A 21,001-nucleotide genomic window follows, 5' to 3' on the forward strand; every position below is an offset into this window, starting at 1 on the left:
AGCACTGTTCAGTAAACACATAGATATGTTGTTTAATTATGGGATGGAACATTTTGATGAATCTTTTGTTGAAGGGAGTGGGTTAATTTCACGAGAGGAGAGTGGAGGTATCACTTATAATTTTTGAAAGCACTGTTTTGATATTTACTTTGTTTTTCATTGGGTCCCTTGAATTTGATAGGGGGTGAATTGTTCACCAGCTTCTGTTAGTCTAGTGTCTTCTGTATTGTTCTCTGTGGATTGTACTGTAAACAGTAGATTGTACTGTAAATATTGTAAACAAACATTTTTGATAATAAAAAAAAAAAATAAAAAAAAAATCACGTTCGCTTTACACGCGAAAGGTCCTCGGTTCGAAACCGGGTGGAAACAGCGCTATTTGACACGTGCGGTAGGTACTGTACTTTTAACAGAGAAAAGTTATTTTCATAAATTCTGTATTTTTGAAATTCGAATACGTACCATGAATATCTGTAAAATTCGGTTTACTCCTTGCAGATAATTGTAGCAGCAGTTTCTGTAGTGTAGTGGTTATCATGTTCGCTTAACACGCGAAAGGTCCCTGGTTCGAAACCGGGCGGAAACAATGCTCATCGACACATTCAAGAAGTACCATAGCGGTAACAGAGAATTTCATTAATGCCTTATTTTAGAAATTCGAATACGTGCCATGAATATCTGTAAAATTCGGTTTACTCCTTGTAGCAAAATGTAGAAGCAGTTTCTGTAGTGTAGTGGTAATCACGTTTGCTTAACACGCAAAAGGTCCTCGGATCGAAACCGGGCGGAACCTGTCCTCTTTAACACGTGCAGTAGGTACTTCACTTTTAACAGAGAATAGTTATTTTCATAAATACCTAATTTTGGAAATTTGAACACGTGCCATGAATATCAGTAAAATTCGGTTTACTCCTTGCAAGATAATTGTAGCAGCAGTTTTTGTAGTGTAGTGGTTATCACGTTTGCTTCACACGCGAAAGGTCCCTGTTTCGAAACCGGGCGGAAACAACACTCATTAACACATTCAAGAAGTACTATAGCGGTTACAGAGAATTTCATTAATGCCTTATTTTGGAAATTCGAATACGTGCCATGAATATCTGTAAAATTCGGTTTACTCCTTGTAGCAAACTGTAGCAGCAGATTCTGTAGTGTAGTGGTTATCATGTTCGCTTAACACGCGAAAGGTCCTCGGTTTGAAACCGGTCGGAATCAACCCTCAATGACACATTCAAGAAGTATCATAGTGGTAACAGAGAAATTCGTTCATGCCTTATTTTGGAAATTCGAATACGTGCCATGAATATCGGTAAAATTCGGTTTACTCCTTGCAGCTAATTGCAGAAGCAGTTTCTGTAGTGTAGTGGTTATCACGTTCGCTTAACATGAGAAAGGTCGTCGGATCGAAACCGGGCGGAAACAGTGCTCTTTAACACGTGCAGTAGGTACTTTACTTTTAACAGAGAATAGTTATTTTCATAAATACCTAATTTTGGAAATTTGAACACGTGCCATGTATATCAGTAAAATTCGGTTTACTCCTTGCAGATAATTGTAGCAGCAGTTTCTGTAGTGTAGTGGTTATCACGTTTGCTTCACAAGTGAAAAGTCCCTGGTTCGAAACCGGGCGGAAACAATGCTCATTGACACATTCAAGAAGTACTATAGCGGTAACAGAGAATTTCATTGTTGCCTTATTTTGGAAATTCGAATACGTGCCATGAATATCTGTAAAATTCGGTTTACTCCTTGTAGCAAAATGTAGCAGCAGTTTCTGTAGTGTAGTGGTAATCACGTTTGCTTAACATGCAAAAGGTCCTCGGTTCGAAACCGGGTGGAAACAGTGCTCTTTGTCACGTGCAGTAGGCACTGTACTTTTAACAGAGAATAGTTATTTTCATAAATTCTGTATTTTGGAAATTCGAGTACGTGCCATGAATATCTGTAAAATTCGGTTTACTCCTTGTAGCAAACTGTTGCAGCAGTTTCTGTAGTGTAGTGGTTATCACGTTCGCTTAACACGCGAAAGGTCCTCGGATCGAAACCGGGCGGAAACAGTCCTCTTTAACACGTGCAGTAGGTACTTTACTTTTAACAGAGAAAAGTTATTTTCATAAATACCTAATTTTGGAAATTTGAACACGTTCCATGAATATCTTTAAAATTCGGTTTACTCCTTGCAGCTAATTGTAGCAGTAGTTTCTGTGGTGTAGTGGTTGTCACGTTTGCTTCACACGCGAAAGGTCCTCGGATCGAATCTGGGCGGAAACAACGCTCATTGACACATTCAAGAAGTACCATAGTGGTAACAGAGAATTTCATTAATGCCTTATTTTGGAAATTCGAATACGTGCCATGAATATCTGTAAAATTCGGTTTACTCCTTGCAGCTAATTGTAGCAGCAGTTTCTGTAGTGTAGTGGTTATCACATTCTCTTTACACGCGAAAGGTCCTCGGTTTGAAACCGGGCGAAAACAGTGCTCTTTGACACATGCAGTAGGTACTGTACTTTTAACAGATAATAGTTATTTTCATAAATGCCTTATTTTGGAAATTCGAATACGTGCCATGAATATCTGTAAAATTCGGTTTACTTCTTGCAGAAAAATCAAGCAGCAGTTTCTGTAGTGTAGTGGTTATCACGTTTGCTTCAAACGTGAAAAGTCCCTGGTTCGAAACCGGGCGGAAACAACGCTCATTGACACATTCAAGAAGTATCATAGTTGTAACAGAGAAATTCATTAATGCCTTATTTTGGAAATTCGAATACGTGCCATGAATATCGGTAAAATTCGGTTTACCACTTGCAGAAAAATTAAATAGCAGTTTCTGTAGTGTAGTGGTTATCACGTTTGCTTTACACGCGAAAGGTCCTCGGTTCGAAACCGGGCGGAAACATTGCTCTTTGACACGTGTTGATGATCAGTTACTTGAGAAGGAGACCAAGTCAGGACGCTGGACCGGGTGGATTCAATTATAGTAAGGCATTTTATTATGAGACAAAGATATTTGGCAAAGCGTGCACGGACTCCTTCGTTTAGCTCATAGGGAACTAGCGGAAGAGAGCGCCGAAACATGGTGTGCATCCAATTTACACAATGAAATAACAGTGTGTTGACGTAGGTTGAGTCTAGTAGGTCCGCTCTCCTGACTGGTCGCTGAGTGGAGGGACGGTCCATTCTCCAGGTGGTGTCGACTTCCCATTGGCCCTGGGCAGTGTCCTTTGTCCTCGGAGTCCAACACCCCTAAGTGTGTTTTTCTGCTAATTCGTGTCTGGTTGGTTACGATATTCATGGAATGTTGTTTTTTACACCAGTGGTCAGTTCGTGTGGCTAGGGCGCTTTCATGTCTTGACATTTTTGTGTGAGTGCTTAAGTCAGCCATCTGTCTCTGGGTGTGGTCGTGATTGGTATCAGTTGGTTGCTCAATATGTCTCTGGAATTTTGTTGTGTGCTGTTGTGAAGCATGTTGTGCAAATGCCCTCCTTATAGATCATTAGGTAAAACGTTAGATTATCTTTATTACAAATCCCCCTCTTCACGTCTGCAAGACGTGACAAAGAAAAAGGGGAACAGGCTTGCTCGGCGATAGGTACTTGTCGTCTCATTGATCTGAACTTTCACTCGGTCCGTAGCTCACCATCTGCTCCGTTATCATCTCTCTAAAGTTCTGGTTATTAAACCTCTTGCACACGGGACCAAACAACAACCACACAACCCAAACACACTCATACAGGTTAAAGCAGCCCATAATACAGTTCTTGCAACACTTTTCCATTTCCCAAACATGAGCTGTGTTATCAAAAATGTACGTACAGCAATGAACCTAATCATTCTACCTACACCATCCTCTTTGCCCGTAACATATCGAGAGTCAGTCTATTTTACCAGGTCATGAGGGAGGTGGCGGATAATTGGTCAGAGAACCTCTTTACTGCATCCCCTGTTTCATTCATGAATCTCTGTTGATTAAATGATGTCATTAATTCAATCCACATTATTATTTATTGTCAACTACCAACATAATGTAGTGTTAAAGCCTTCACATATTTGATTCATAACTTTGTATTCATCTGGAACCTCCTTGAGGATGCCAATAGCATCCATCTAGACAAAGCCATTCCCATCCTTAAAAAACTCCTCCTGTACCTACTTTAGCCTCCTATAACTGGTCTCTTATCACTAATTCAAACTGGTTGGACCAATAACCCCAGGGCGCAAGTTCCTAACCACCCTTTGTGGTAATTCTTGTCGTATGCGTCCTTTGCTGGTACTAGCCCACCCTTCATCAGCCATAGGTGCTATGAGGTTACACATTTTCTCCTGTGCTTTCAAACCTGTCAGTCACATTAACGATTACCTTTCCAGCCGTTAAAATCATCTCAATTCTCGGTGCCATTCTTGTATCTATAACACTGGTGCTCATCAGGAATCCAGGTGAACCGAGGTGGGTTGGCTGAGTACTTCAATCTGGCCAACCCCAATTCCTGTACAGTTGTCTGCTTCCCCAAGGAATTGTTTAATGCTCACCTAAAATTCTACATCTTGATCTTCTTTGATTCCTTATTCTGTACGTCACTCATCAGTGTATTATATAGTTTATCTTCTACTTCTTCTCAATGACAACGGTATCGTATGATTAGTACCAGAAGGTGTTGGATCTGAATGTATCAGAAAGATTAGATTATGATGCAGCTCAGAGCATCTACTCTTCCCAAAAACCGTCAACCCTCTCCTGCCCTTAGTCTCTCTGCTAGGTACCACCCCATACTCACACCTCTAGGAGCACACACAGTGATGAACGGTCGGGATAGGAAATCTTCGTTAAGGAGGTAACCCCCGGACCTTATTGGTTCTCGGTTCTTCTCCTAACTCTGTGTGTGATCATCAGTGCTCATATGTGTACATACCTTCTTGCAGTGGGTAACGTGGACCCATGTGACTCTCTCAGCTTTCCTACTGGCAAAGGCAATGGTTTAATAGCACCTGGTATGGGCCTTCCCAACGGGACTGCTTCCAGTTTTTTCTCCTCAGGGACTGGATCCACACCCAGTCTCCTAGTTGGATTGAGTGAATCACCTTCTCCTGCAATTCACCTGTTGGACACAAAATCTTGGACATACGGGTTTGGTTAACAGTCTTCTCATGTGCTCTGCTAGTATATCTTTAACTTAAATGTCTACCTGTTCTGGTATTTCTATTCTCCCTAACTCTGGCATTCTATAGGCTCTACCTGATTAGCTAAACTGTCATCCATCATTTAAAGAGATGGCTCTTAGTAAACCAACTCTAGGGATAATATCTTGACTTAATATTTTAGCTACCATAATCATGTCCACCAAGTAAGTTGTGAATGCTTCTACCCATTTGCTATACTTATCTGTTATTGTTAAACACCCCTTCTTCCCCTCAATTCGGAATAGTTCAATAAGTCCATTTCCAAATGTTGGAATGGACATTCTACAAAAAATTATCCTTCTATCTTCTATTCTTATGTCTTTTCTGTCTCTCCCAGTGTTATTTCTGTCCTCACCTGTTTATAATTTAACTATGCTGGTCTCCACTCACTAACCGTTATCTAATTCTTCTGTGTCCCTTTTATCTTCTATTCCTTGCTTATACTCTCCTCCTCATACTTCCAACCCATCAAGGTCTCAGCAGTGCAGGGGAGTACTAAATGTCTCATTGTCTTATTCCATAGCTACTTAAATTTATCTCGATACCCTCAATGATCCTGGATTACCTACTGATGTCATATATTCCTGTCCTGTTGACAAAAGTCTACCCTTATTAAACTTATTCACAACAAAATATAATAATACTATTATGTCGATTCCATAGCCTTGTTGTGTTAAATCTCTTACACTGAATACAACCACCGCTGACTTTCTAAGGGAAAATAAACTTATCTAGATAATGTAAAAAGTACCCCTAATTATCAAACGATATTCACGTAACATAATCAGATCAAAATGACTAATCGGAACTACTCCCCAGAGAAAAATTATTGTACCCTTTTCGTCATTTTGTCTTCTCATTGGTTCAAATGATCAATTGTGTCTAAGAACTTTAACTCCATCATAATTATCAGTTCTCCAAATTTCCTTAAAGTCAGTATCCCAAATGACCTTAAAATCACCATCCAAATGGCTTTTCATTGCGGCTGATCAGACCACAAAAGGAAAAGTCATCAGTGGGGTCAAAAAGTCATACCCCCTTTTCAGAACTGTTTTTTTTTTCTTACTACATTAGACAAATGAAAGCTAATAACTTTATCTACATTCTGTATCTCAAGTTCCCAGAACATTCCCTATCAAAAGAATTCCACGTGTTTAATTAAAACTCAGAAAACAAAACGTCAAAATGCCATGTGTGTGTACCCCTTTAAGATATCCTAGGAACTTTTCCCCAAAGAGCTCCTTTTTCCATAAAATAACCACTTGGTCAGCATTTCCTCATACTACACCGATTCAGAAACCCAAAAGTTAACTACAAACAAAACCTAAAAATGCTTATAATTCCATTGTACTCCCCCCAATCATTAGTTTCAAACTTAATTGAACATGCGCTACCCTTGGATACAATACTGTACTTCAATCTATGAAACCCCATATTTTAACATACTATTTGACTAATTTGACCCAAGATTGCTTAAAACCTTAAAACCCTTTCAGTTTGTCTGCAAACCAGCCCATTTCTGTTTGTTAGGAATACCCTGCCATTATACACAACTGTGTTTAATGTGCACCATCCCTGTAAATATAAAATTAACTCCACCTGTAATTCACTTTAATGACTTGATATATTTCCATGCAATGTTCAATTCACTGGTGTTACTAAACAATCAATACCACGAATCAATAACCAGCTTCACATCACCAAATGATTCCTTCCAGCCAAACATAGCCCAAGCATAGCTTCAGCGCACACAACCAATTATTTTCTCATCTTTTGTTTTACCCGTAAGCAAAAATATAACCCACTACTCAACCAACGTTCTGCCTTACCTCTATAGTAAGATTAAAACCAAACTTCACAACTTCCTCTTCCCTTTCAGCTTCACATTTATGAAATATCCAAACTTTAAAAATAACTTGTAAAACGCCATACTTATAACAATAACTTCATTCAACTCTTTCTCTGTATGTCAGATCCAGCAACAGACAACGTATTATATCAAAATTCCCTCGCTATTATTTTCTAATTAGTTAGCCTTTCAATTTAAACTAATCAAGCTATCAAAATGTTACATTTATATCTTAAACAAACGCTAGCAACCGTATCTCTCCAGGCAAAACATATCTTCTTACATTTTAGTCCCTTGGTTCATAGGCTGGGATCCGAACCCGGGCCTGCCGCGTGTCAGGCGAGAATTCTACCACTGAACCACCAATGCTTTGCTTAGAGCTGCAATTTCGGTGGTTATGTCCAACTCCGTCACAATGTTTACATGGTGTATTACAGTTTCTGGCGAGATGTCCCGTCCTATCGCAGTTAAAACACCGCTTCACTCCGTCTTTGTCAGCGTATCTCCCTGTTTTTCCCCTTTCTGTCTACGGAGTCTCCGCTCCTCCCCGCTATTTCTCCTAGGTTTGTTATCAGGTACTCTGTTGCCCCGACAGTCACTGTTAGTTGCTCTCTCTCAACCGATTCACTCTTTTTGCAGTTTCGACCTATTTTATTGCAGTGTTTACACAGAACCTCACATTCTCTAGCAAAATGACCCGGTTTGTTACAGTTAAAGCATCCATCTCCCCCTTTCTTTTGTCTATTCCTATCCGGACTTTGGTTATAAGGTAAACGAGTCTACTGAGGGCTCTGGGTGGTGTAACACACTCTCGACCCCACGTTCTCATCATTATATCTCCCTTTGTTTCTATCCACTCTTTTAATAAAGTGGCTACATCCTGTCTTCCTCCCTGTATCTCTTCCTCTCTACCTCCCTCGGCTCCCTGAGGACCAGCATATCGGGGAGGGGGTAATGTTACAGGCGGCACTTGATATAGTTGCCTCCGTCCCACTACCACCACCTCGCTATCTGGGTTCTCCCACCACCCCTGGTCAGCCAGGGAGGGGTATAATATGGGTTTAGATGTTGTCTCTGTGTGAGCCGTGGGAGTCCTCTCTGTCTTTCCCTGTTCCTCCTCCCACCACCCCTGGTCAGCCAGGGAGGGGTATAATATGGGTTTAGATGTTGTCTCTGTGTGAGCCGTGGGAGTCCTCTCTGTCTTTCCCTGTTCCTCCTCCCACCACCCCTGGTGAGCCAGGGAGGGGTATAATATGGGTTTAGATGTTGTCTCTGTGTGAGCCGTGGGAGTCCTCTCTGTCTTTCCCTGTTCCTCCTCCCACCACCCCTGGTCAGCCAGGGAGGGGTATAATATGGGTTTAGATGTTGTCTCTGTGTGAGCCGTGGGATTCCTCTCTGTCTTTCCCTGTTCCTCCTCCCACCACCCCTGGTCAGCCAGGGAGGGGTATAATATGGGTTTAGATGTTGTCTCTGTGTGAGCCGTGGGATTCCTCTCTGTCTTTCCCTGTTCCTCCTCCCGCCACCCCTGGTCAGCCAGGGAGGGGTATAATATGGGTTTAGATGTTGTCTCTGTGTGAGCCGTGGGATTCCTCTCTGTCTTTCCCTGTTCCTCCTCCCACCACCCCTGGTCAGCCAGGGAGGGGTATAATATGGGTTTAGATGTTGTCTCTGTGTGAGCCGTGGGATTCCTCTCTGTCTTTCCCTGTTCCTCCTCCCACCACCCCTGGTCAGCCAGGGAGGGGTATAATATGGGTTTAGATGTTGTCTCTGTGTGAGCCGTGGGATTCCTCTCTGTCTTTCCCTGTTCCTCCTCCCACCACCCCTGGTCAGCCAGGGAGGGGTATAATATGGGTTTAGATGTTGTCTCTGTGTGAGCCGTGGGATTCCTCTCTGTCTTTCCCTGTTCCTCCTCCCACCACCCCTGGTCAGCCAGGGAGGGGTATAATATGGGTTTAGATGTTGTCTCTGTGTGAGCCGTGGGAGTCCTCTCTGTCTTTCCCTGTTCCTCCTCCCACCACCCCTGGTGAGCCAGGGAGGGGTATAATATGGGTTTAGATGTTGTCTCTGTGTGAGCCGTGGGAGTCCTCTCTGTCTTTCCCTGTTCCTCCTCCCACCACCCCTGGTCAGCCAGGGAGGGGTATAATATGGGTTTAGATGTTGTCTCTGTGTGAGCCGTGGGAGTCCTCTCTGTCTTTCCCTGTTCCTCCTCCCACCACCCCTGGTCAGCCAGGGAGGGGTATAATATGGGTTTAGATGTTGTCTCTGTGTGAGCCGTGGGAGTCCTCTCTGTCTTTCCCTGTTCCTCCTCCCACCACCCCTGGTCAGCCAGGGAGGGGTATAATATGGGTTTAGATGTTGTCTCTGTGTGAGCCGTGGGAGTCCTCTCTGTCTTTCCCTGTTCCTCCTCGTTACTTTGTTTTTCTCTCCCCATTTTCTTAAGCTTCTCTATCATTATCAGTCCTATTCTCTCCTTCTGTCTAGCTTTCTCCATTGCTTCCATAAATTTACCTTCTCCGGGTTCTCCCGCTTTCTTCCATTTCCCCTCTGCTTTCTGAATTTTCCGCTTCATCGCTCCCAGTATTCTACCTGGCTCACCTTCTGTGGGGACTCCATCAGGAGACAATACCCAACCATCCTCTATCCATATAGAGCTTCTCTCCTCGTCTCTTCCATTCCTTCCCTCCATTGATTTCGAGAGTGGATTTTAGAGCCTGTAATACTCTCTCCGCTTCTTCACTGATAGTCATATTGTAGTTTTACTATATTATCCCCGTATTTATTTTACGACCAATTGAATAATCAGTCCGTTATGTGAAGTATGTTAACCTATTTATTTAAAACCCAATCGCTCCACTTCATTCAGTTAAAATCGATGCTTATTTCAACCTAATTATTTAAACTTACATCTTATAGCGTTCCTCATTAAACATCAAATTATTTAAACTCAGTGTTATACAGTGTCCATCAATAAAACATCAAATTCAATCAACAATCCAAGTTATTCCATCCCTATTAATTAATCTCGGTGTTATACCGTGTCAATCACTAAACACAAAATTAATTGATAAATCAACCCGCTACTAGCCCACCTATCTAAACTTGGTGTTCGTACACTAGACAAACAACAAATATCAAATAAATTGAAAAATGAAGCCGTTCTTCACCGTTTAACATTTAAACATTAAAACAGCAAATGAATTGATAAACCAACCCGTTCTAGCCCCCCTTATTCAAACGTGGTGCTCATGCACGGGTCACCCATTGAACATTTAAAACACCAAATAAATTGATAAATCCCTAGCAGTGCCCACGCTTAACCATCAATGAAAACATATACTCTCCAACCATAACCACACCCTTAGCATCTCAAAATCAGTATTATCTCTCCGTTAGCATCAACATTACCCCACCATTCAAAACATATACGTTGCATTCCTCGGCACGCCCGCAGTACATTCCTTGCAAATAGCCACAATTATCGTCCTATCTAAGACATTCCTCCAGTCCTTTTATTGCTTTTTCGTTAATAATTTCAAACAGTAAAATCTCCCCTTTTATTCCACGCCTAAATTCTGCATATTATTTTATTATTTCCAATCCTTTCATTATACCATCATTCTCTTTTCTTTAAATCCTCAATTCAGTATTCCTGTTACTTCGCCTTATAACCTCACCTTCTTTCCCAAGAATTACTCTACCGAACCCAACCGCACCTGTATATGAACGGATCTTGCCGGTCATCCAGTATTCTTATCTAAAATTTCACGATCTCTGTCGTGGTAATTCCTCGAACCTAACCGCAGTGCTATATTTAACGAATCATTGCCGATACCAATTACAAACCAAATTATTCCCTATTTTATCGAACCTAATCGTAACCTCCCTTACGAATCTCGCCGATACCATTAAACTTCTATATTATCGAACCTAATCGTAACCTCCCTTACGAACCTCGCCGATATTTCAGTATTTTCCCTGAACCTAACCGTATATTTCCTATTTTACGGATCTCGCCAGATGAACAATACTCCAGGGTACCTTTTTAATAACCACACATTTACCACAGGTTTGCATGTCACAACAGTGACTTTATCAAATTTCTTATCTACTCATAATAATTCATAAATTTGTTCACTTACATCGAACAAGTGCTTCACAAAATTAATTTGGTTAAAGCCAATATGCAGATCTTTAGTTATTATAACAATAGGTGTCTGCTTACCTGTTTTTAGTAGCCCGGACAGTTTGTAAAGCAGACCGTTTCCTGAAAGCGAAGTCCAATTGGCTGATTAAATGCTCAGCGTAGACGTCCTGTATACCAGACCGTCGGGGGTCACCATGTTAATGTTGCGACAGTTCGTTTCTGGTATCAGAACAAAATAGTCAGTACATGGTAACTTCTGATTTAGCTGTACTTTAATTAATGCAAACACGTGTGTGGTATATGTGTCGTTCGTATACGGTCTCTCTGTGACACCTCGCAGGGCAAAACAGAAGAAGAGAACGACTCATCCGATTGGTCTCTCTTTTATACTGACAGAGATAGTTCCTGCTCAATGCTGGCCTGTCCGAGGGAGGAGGAGCGTGGTTTAAACTTGCTCCTCCTGTCGTCGGCGTGTAGGCTAATCCCAGCGTCGTGACGCACTTCCTGTTGCCGGTTGTAGTTCTTGTCTTCAACAGTTGATTTACCAGTAGTTTATGTCCTTAGCATTGTAACATAGCTTCCCCAGTATATTATAAAGGTTATGCATACAAATAGCCAGTTCAACCCTAACACTAGTCAGCTAGTTGGCTAATGTTAGCGTGTCAGCTAGCTTGCTAAATCGCGATTTTCGTAAATCAACTTCATGATAAAAAATGCATAATCGTTTGTCTCTACATTAACTAACATTCCTGTCAACTGTACATGTTTTTGCATGATTCGTTATAATCCCTTACATTTGCTTCCATCCTAGTATTTCTGTCCGCCATCTTTGATCCAGTTCAGTTCTGTGTAGGGGTACCCCTCTCTCCTAGTATTTCTGTTCGCCATCTTAGATCCAGTTCAGTTCTGTGTAGGGGTACCCCTCTCTCCTAGTATTTCTGTCCTCCATCTTTGATCCAGTTCAGTTCTGTGTAGGGGTACCCCTCTCTCCTAGTATTTCTGTCCTCCATCTTAGATCCAGTTCAGTTCTGTGTAGGGGTACCCCTCTCTCCTAGTATTTCTGTCCTCCATCTTTGATCCAGTTCAGTTCTGTGTAGGGGTACCCCTCTCTCCTAGTATTTCTGTCCGCCATCTTTGATCCAGTTCAGTTCTGTGTAGGGGTACCTCTCTCCTAGTATTTCTGTCCGCCATCTTTGATCCAGTTCAGTTCTGTGTAGGGGTACCCCTCTCTCCTAGTATTTCTGTCCGCCATCTTTGATCCAGTTCAGTTCTGTGTAGGGGTACCCCTCTCTCCTAGTATTTCTGTCCGCCATCTTTGACCCAGTTCAGTTCTGTGTAGGGGTACCCCTCTCTCCTAGTATTTCTGTCCGCCATCTTTGATCCAGATCAGTTCTGTGTAGGGGTACCCCTCTCTCCTAGTATTTCTGTCCTCCATCTTTGATCCAGTTCAGTTCTGTGTAGGGGTACCCCTCTCTCCTAGTATATCTGTCCGCCATCTTTGATCCAGTTCAGTTCTATGTAGGGGTACCCCTCTCTCCTAGTATTTCTGTCCGCCATCTTTGATCCAGTTCAGTTCTGTGTAGGGGTACCCCTCTCTCCTAGTATTTCTGTCCTCCATCTTAGATCCAGTTCAGTTCTGTGTAGGGGTACCCCTCTCTCCTAGTGTTTCTGTCCGCCATCTTTGCTGAAGAAAGTCTAACAGTCACTAGTGAAGCAGCAGCCTCCCCCGTTCCTAGTGCCGGCCTGATAGGAAGTTTAAGATGCGATGGAACGGTTGACGAAAAAAATAAATCACAGAAAAAATATATTGACTGATATTGATTTATTTAGGGGGGGGGGGCTAATGAATATTTTAGCACCAGCGATGTCCCTTATTCCTACCCTTTAACTTTTTGTCTGACAAAATACACATTTTACTCAACTGCGTTACCCACTCCAGTCAGCAGATGGCGGTGTGGGAATTTAAGGTAATGCTGTTGGTGTGACGTATAATGTAGTGGACGGAACGCTTCTTTCAACAGTAGCAACAGTTATTCAGCCTCCTCGGTAGCTTGTAGACAAAATAGCCGAACCGATAAAGCTCTTTAGACGCGTTAGTGTATATTAGCCACTGTGTTTTAAACCCACTTCTGTCGTCTAGTTAGTTATCAGATTTAATTTCATATTTACGGTGTTGTTGTTATTATTCAGCTAGTGGGCTGGTTAAGTTAGCATTAGCCTAGCTAGCTAACATCTCCGAACATGAGTTCACTAAGCTACTCTCCTCCTGCTAAAGAAGAGGTCTGCTGGACGGAGAAAGAGGGTCTCGTCAAAGACGAGGAGGAGGATGTTACAATACAAAAACAAGTAGAGGAGGTTACAGTGAAAGAAGAAGAGAAAGACGTTTCAGTTAAACAAGAGGAAGACGCGTTCAGAGTGAAAGAGGAGGAGGATGTTACAGTAAAAGGAGAGGAGGATGCTGTTTTTGGAGTGAAAGAGGAGGAGGGGGAGATGACTGTCACATCGAAAAAGGAAGAAGAGGAGGTAACTGGATATCTGGGTCCGGTTTTCCAAACGCATCTTAAGGCGTCCAATGGTTCTAACGGTGAACTTTGCCGTAAGATGGTTTTGAGAAACCGTTCCCTGATTAACACTAGTAAGTAGTGTCTTAAAGACAGAGGCACAAACTCTGCAGTTGAACTGATGTGTGGTGTTAAAGGGGAAATCTGCAATTGCTACATTCATATTGTGACTTTTAAATTATTTATTTATAACCATTGCTTGTTGAAGAATATAACACATGCCTCATGAGCTTAGTTCAACTGTTGTACCCCATCAGAACCCCAAATAAGCTTTTTTTTACTCCAATGTTTAGAAACAATGTAAATCAACACTGTATAGCCTCAACATGGTTATAACTATAATGTTGATATCATGGATGGTCGGTCCTTGCATCCAAAGGTCTGTCTATGAATTAGAGACCAGTTACATTTCTCCAGACCCATCCATCATCTTATTACCAAAACAGTGTTTTAACTGCAGATTGGTTGATTTATTGTTTTTTTTAAACAGCAACAAAATGGCTGCCCAGAGACTTGGCGTAACTGTTATAAGGTGTTGGCTTGACAGTTGCTGGACCCAGGTTTGAGTCCAGCTCAGGTTTGAGTCCAACCCCTTGAATTCACTACGCTATGAATACAAGGACTGGCCATCCATGATGTCATAATGATAGTTTAACCAGGTTTCTAGGCTATATAGTATATTCTAGAATTCATCCATGATGTCATAATGATAGTTTAACCAGGTTTCTAGGCTATATAGTATATTCTAGAATTCATCTATGATGTCATAATGATAGTTTAACCAGGTTTCTAGGATATATAGTATATTCTAGAATTCATCCATGATGTCATAGTGATAGTTTAACCAGGTTTCTAGGCTATATAGTATATTCTATAATTCATCTATGATGTCATAATGATAGTTTAACCAGGTTTCTGGGCTATATAGTATATTCTAGAATTCATCCATAATGTCATAATGATTGTTTAACCAGGTTTCTAGGCGGGGGGATATATATATATATATATATATATATGTATGTATGTATATATATGTATATATATATATATATTAGTATATTCTATAACTGCCAGTGAAGGTTTCCGGGCCATTAATCAGGAATTAACCATTAATCACGTTATTAGAGCTGTTGATAAAAATTGTATAATATTCAGCCAATTTTTTTTTCATGCCATTACATTAAAGGCAAGACATACCTAGATTCAATTACATTCATGAATTGGTTTGAAACCTTCGTTTTAAACCCTTCTCAAAGTTGGTGCCTTGACGGATTTGTAAAAAACGATTTGTCATAAAACACTTTTTTATTTATTTAAATGTAACCTTTATTTAACTAGGCAAGTCAGTTTTAAGAACAAATTCTTATTTACAATGACTGCCTACCCCGGACAACGCTGGGCCAATTGTGCGCCGCCCTATGGGACTCCCAATCACGGCCGGTTGTGATACAGCCTGGATTTGAACCAGGGCGCCTCAAGCATGCAGTGTCTTAGACCGCTGCGCCACTCGGGAGCCCCAAAATCATGTTCTAGTGCTGTCCCCAACTAAAATATATCTTGGTCAACCAAGAGTCATCTGTTCTTTCTACCAATCGCCCCATGTGTTTTAATAAAATCAACTATATGTACGTAACTTTTTTGATTAAATAATTAAGACACACAAGTTACTTGAGGGAGCCAGTCATCAATATAACCTGACCAGAAGAAGAAAAAACTCTAACCGACTGCCGTTTTGCTCCTGACGTTTTCAGTAATAGACTACACCAGCGGTCATCAAACTTTTTCCAGTTGCAGTGCCAATGTATCTTAACCATTTCTAACGATCTGTGTGCCAGTTATGATTTTCATATTCACATTTTACTGGAACAGTTTCATTTAATTTATAATACTATCTCAAAATCATTGTCTGTGATTAATGTACATTCTATCTAAATGAAAATTATACAAATCTAAAAGTAACTATTATTGCCATTGCCAACTATGTAAAAATAGCCTACATAAAGCCAACAAATAAAAACATTGCAGCCTGCAGGTAGAAAATATCCTGATAAAAATAAATATCCTAGAAATCACCTATAAATCAGATCAGAGTTTCCCGCTCAAGTGAGTTCGGGACAGACACAGCTGTCGGCTATTTGTGCAAAGGATAAGAAGTAATCAGGTATTTTATGACATTTCCACTGGATCAGAGCATTACATTTTTCCCTTTCATGCCGAGTGGAAATATTTTACGAAAATACTTTGAGGAACTATTGTCGTACGCAATTGATTTTGATTAGACTTTGTTTACTTGCTGTTTGAGGTGAAGAAAAAAATAAATTGAGAAGCTCCACAGCTCATTAGTGGTGGTGCATTAAGACAATCAGAAATACTATCAGACATCCCCAAATGGGCACATTTATAGGCCTACATTTGCACACAGGCCAGGTAGACTAGTCCTACTTCTATATGTGTAACCAGGTAGACTAGTCCTACTTCTATATGTGTAACCAGGTAGACTAGTCCTACTTCTATATGTGTAACCAGGTAGACTAGTCCTACTTCTATATGTGTAACCAGGTAGACTAGTCCTACTTCTATATGTGTAACCAGGTAGACTAGTCCTACTTCTATATGTGTAACCAGGTAGACTAGTCCTACTTCTATATGTGTAACCAGGTAGACTAGTCCTACTTCTATATGTGTAACCAGGTAGACTAGTCCTACTTCTATATGTGTAACCAGGTAGACTAGGCCTACTTCTATATGTGTAACCAGGTAGACTAGGCCTACTTCTATATGTGTAATCAGGTAGACTAGTCCTACTTCTATATGTGTAACCAGGTAGACTAGTCCTACTTCTATATGGGTAACCAGGTAGACTAGTCCTACTTCTATATGGGTAACCAGGTAGACTAGTCCTACTTCTATATGTGTAACCAGGTAGACTAGTCCTACTTCTATATGGGTAACCAGGTAGACTAGTCCTACTTCTATATGGGTAACCAGGTAGACTAGTCCTACTTCTATATGTGTAACCAGGTAGACTAGTCCTACTTCTATATGTGTAACCATGTAGACTAGTCCTACTTCTATATGTGTAACCAGGTAGACTAGTCCTACTTCTATATGTGTAACCAGGTAGACTAGTCCTACTTCTATATGTGTAACCAGTTAGACTAGTCCTACTTCTATATGTGTAACCAGGTAGACTAGTCCTACTTCTATATGGGTAACCAGGTAGACTAGTCCTACTTCTATATGGGTAACCAGGTAGACTAGTCCTACTTCTATATGTGTAACCAGGTAGACTAGTCCTACTTCTATATGGGTAACCAGGTAGACTAGTCCTACTTCTATATGTGTAACCAGGTAGACTAGTCCTACTTCTATATGTATAACCAGGTAGACTAGTCCTACTTCTATATGTGTAACCAGGTAGACTAGGCCTACTTCTATATGGGTAACCAGGTAGACTAGTCCTACTTCTATATGTGTAACCAGGTAGACTAGTCCTACTTCTATATGTGTAACCAGGTAGACTAGTCCTACTTCTATATGGGTAACCAGGTAGACTAGTCCTACTTCTATATGGGTAATAAGGTGTGTGTCCTTACTCAACATTGACAGGAGTGTTTCAAACAAAAGACAATGAATAAATTGACAACTGACGCATCTTGCGTTGTCAGGTCTGGGTGGTCTGCCAGGGGCCGTTTCATTTAGGGGCCGTTTGGGTCAGTTGGGGAATGATTTTATTTCCCCATAGTATGTTGTACCGAAGTTGACCGACTGAAAGGGAGTGTAACTGTATGACTATTGTTGGATTCGGGCTCAACTTTGAACATTGAGATATTAAAGACATGATAGATAAGACACAGAGTATATAAAGGAGTGAGATCTGTAGAAAGACAGAGTGGCTGTGGAATGTGCTGGGTGGACGGGAGGAGATCACAGGATTGCTATGTGGATGGACATCTGTTACTCTTGTCATATGTTTTTTAACTGAGTCATCTTCTAATCCAAGATGGTGTAGCAGTATGACGTGTTTGTTGTAAATGTTATGTTTTTTTGTATATATTGCAATATATTTCAATCTCTTTTTCCATTTTTAAATTAAATATACCTTCCGGCAACCTGCCTCCCCCAATGTGATGCGGATCTGCTATTTTTTAGACCTTATAGCTAGAACCTCCATCAGAACCTAGCCATCAGAAGCTAACCAGCTAATGAGCTACTAGCTATTTAGACCTTATAGCTAGAACCTCCATCAGAACCTAGCTATCAGGAGCTAACCAGCTAATGAGCTACTAGCTATTTAGTCATTGTTAGCCACTGCTAGAGGTCTTTACCTTTTCAGCTCAGGCACCAGCCATTTTAGCCTGGATAATACCTGCCAGTCTGCACAGCGCGATATCAACTCTGAGCATATCGGACTGTTTTTCTCCACTACATCACCGTATTCCTGCTGTTAGCTCTGGACCATTACACCAGATAATCGCAGCTAGCTAGCTGCCACCGAGTGGCCCAGCCCCATCTCCCGGCCTGCTCAGTGGACCCTATGATCACTCGGCTACACAGCTGATGCCTCCCAGACTCTTCACTAAGACGACTAATAGCCACTACATCACCGGATTCCTGCCGTAAGCTCTGGATCTTTGCACCGGATTGGCTATAGTGGCTAATTCCCTTGTCCCGAAGCTAGCACCAGTTAGCCTCGAGCCAGGCGCATCTCCCGGCTAGCAAACAAAATTACTCCAGCTACAATACCTCTTTTGCCAATTGGCCTGGACCCTTTGTCGACACGGAGCCCCGCCGATCCATCACGACTGGTCTGCCGACGTAATTCCGTCCAATGTGCCCTCACCCGGCCTTTGCCAGACGTCGGTGATGCCCTTGTCCCGAAGCTAGCACCAGTTAGCCTCGAGCCAAGTGCATCTCCCGGCTAGCGTAGTAATGACTACCTAACGGCTTCCCTGTTTCATATATTCCTGTTCACTGGACCCTATGATCACTTGGCTATATAGCTGATGCCTGCTGGACTGTTTTAATCACGGTACTCCATTTTGTTTATTTTGTTGATCCGTCAGCCCCAGCCTCGAACTCAGGCCCCGTGTGTAGTTAACTGACCCTCTCTGCCCATTCATCGCCATTTTACCTGTTGTTTTTGTCTTAGCTGATTAACTGTGGTCTTACCCGTTGTTGTCTTAGCTAGCTCTCCCAATCAACACTTGCGATTGCTTTTTGCCTTGCTTTATGTCTCTCTAATGTCAATATGCCTTGTATACTGTTGTTTAGGGTAGTTATCATTGTTTTATTTTACTGCGAAGCCCCTAGTCCCACTCAACATGCCTCAGAGAGCTCTTTTGTCCCACCTCCCACATGCAGTGACCTCTGTGGTGGTTCATTTCTTTACTATCAAATGAGGAGAGACAAACTTCACACAAGTCAGAGTTATACTTAAACTATATCTTTAATAATAAGAGCTTTGCAATAGCAATGACTTATCAACGATTCACCATTTTCTAATGATCCGTTGAGAGTGGCAAAACAAAAGTACAAAGATCTTTTATAGCCAAGATACACCCCTTTCAACCTACATGACGAACAACAGATACATAGAATGGTCACAAGGTTAAGATTTGTATGAAAGATATCTATAATACATAGCAGACAGCATCTGCTGTGTCAACAGTTTTCATTGTATAGACCAGTGTCTGGCCCACCTACTCCAAACTGGAACCGTCTCTTCCTGGTACGGTATAGAATAGAACCATTAACCCATGTTCTCTGGAATGCTCTTTAGGTTTTATCACCCAAAGACATCGTAAATCTCCTCTGTCAGTGTTATCTCATAGAGGCCCATCCTCAGTAGAACACACACACAATAGTTTACAGAATACTCTATTCTGTCGAATAAAACAACAATTATAATGCAATACAAGCATTATAAAATAATCTTGCAATTTCCCTGACACTTCACCTAGCATAACTGGTGCCTCCAGAGATGCAACCTCTCTTATCGTCACTCAATGCCTAGGTTTACCTCCACTGTACCGCACCCTGCCATACCCCTGTCTGTACATTATGCCTTGAATCTATCCTACCACGCCCAGAAATCTGCTCCTTTTATTCTCTGTTCACAACGCACTAGATGACCAATTCTGATAGCCTTTAGCCGTACCCTCATCCTACTCCTCTGTTCCTCGGGTGATGTAGAGGTTAACCCAGGCCCTGTGTGTCCCCAGGCGCTCTCATTTGTTGACTTCTGTAACCGTAAAAGCCTTGGTTTTATGCATGTTAACATCAGAAGCCTCCTCCCTAAGTTTGTTTTACTCACTGCTTTAGCACACTCCGCAAACCTTGATGTCTTTGCCGTGTCTGAATGAATCTCTCCAGAAATGTCTCTCACTGTTGCCGCCTGTTATAGACCCCCCTCAGCTCCCAGCTGTGCCCTGGACACCATATGTGAATTGATTGCCCCCCATCTATCTTCAGAGTTTATTCTGTTAGGTGACCTAAACTGGGATATCCTTAACACCCCAGCCGTCCAACAATCCAAGCTAGATGCCCTCAATCTCACACAAATTATCAAAGAACCCACCAGGTACAACCTTAAATCCGTAAACATGGGCACCCTCGCTGATATTATCCTGACCAACTTGCCCTCCAAATACACCTCTGCTGTTTTCAATCATGATCTCAGCGATCACTGCCTCATTGCCTGCATCCGTTATGGGTCCGCGGTCAAACGATCACCCCTCATCAATGTCAAACGCTCCCTAAAACACTTCTGCAAGCAGGCATTTCTAATCGACCTGGCCCGAGTCTCCTGGAAGGATATTGACCTCATCCCGTCAGTAGAGGATGCCTGGTTATTCTTTAATTATAATTTCCTCACCACCTTAAATAAGCATGCCCCTTTCAAAAAATGTAGAACTAAGAACAGATATAGTCCTTGGTTCACTCCAGACCTGACTGCCCTCAACCAGCACAAAAACATCCTGTGGCATACTGCACTAACAGCTCCCCACCCCCCGCAGCTACTTCCCAAAGCCTCCCCAGCTTCTCCTTCACCCAAATCCAGATAGCTGATGTTCTGAAAGAGTTGCAAAACCTGGACCCGTACAAATCAGCTGAGCTTGACAATCTGGACCCTCTCTTTCTAAAATTATCCACCGCCATTGTGGAAACCCCTATTACTAGTCTGTTCAACTTCTCTTTCGTATCGTCCGAGATTCCTAAAGATTGGAACGCTTCCGCGGTCATCCCTCTCTTCAAAGGGGGTGACAC

At 41.8% G+C, this 21,001-nt stretch overlaps 1 long non-coding RNA gene and 4 other non-coding genes across 5 annotated transcripts; 4 read left to right on the forward strand and 1 right to left on the reverse strand.

The window, feature by feature from the left end:
• Window positions 1-513: 513 nt before the first annotated feature.
• trnav-aac (transfer RNA valine (anticodon AAC)) lies at window positions 514-586 on the forward strand. The gene has a single exon. It is a non-coding gene; the product is annotated as a tRNA-Val (tRNA).
• A 1,398-nt stretch (window positions 587-1,984) lies between these two features.
• Window positions 1,985-2,057, forward strand: trnav-aac (transfer RNA valine (anticodon AAC)). The gene has a single exon. It is a non-coding gene; the product is annotated as a tRNA-Val (tRNA).
• A 562-nt stretch (window positions 2,058-2,619) lies between these two features.
• Window positions 2,620-2,692, forward strand: trnal-caa (transfer RNA leucine (anticodon CAA)). Its single transcript has one exon. It is a non-coding gene; the product is annotated as a tRNA-Leu (tRNA).
• Window positions 2,693-2,826: 134 nt separating this feature from the next.
• trnav-uac (transfer RNA valine (anticodon UAC)) lies at window positions 2,827-2,899 on the forward strand. Its single transcript has one exon. It is a non-coding gene; the product is annotated as a tRNA-Val (tRNA).
• Window positions 2,900-9,457: 6,558 nt separating this feature from the next.
• Window positions 9,458-11,451, reverse strand: LOC115152459 (uncharacterized). Its single transcript, XR_003867492.1, has 2 exons — window positions 10,979-11,451; window positions 9,458-10,919 (listed from the first exon to the last, which is right to left on the reverse strand). It is a non-coding gene; the product is annotated as an uncharacterized LOC115152459 (long non-coding RNA).
• Window positions 11,452-21,001: the final 9,550 nt, after the last annotated feature.

The sequence above is a fragment of the Salmo trutta genome, chromosome 17, assembly GCF_901001165.1.
Source record: "Salmo trutta chromosome 17, fSalTru1.1, whole genome shotgun sequence".
Classification (NCBI taxonomy): Eukaryota; Metazoa; Chordata; class Actinopteri; order Salmoniformes; family Salmonidae; genus Salmo; species Salmo trutta.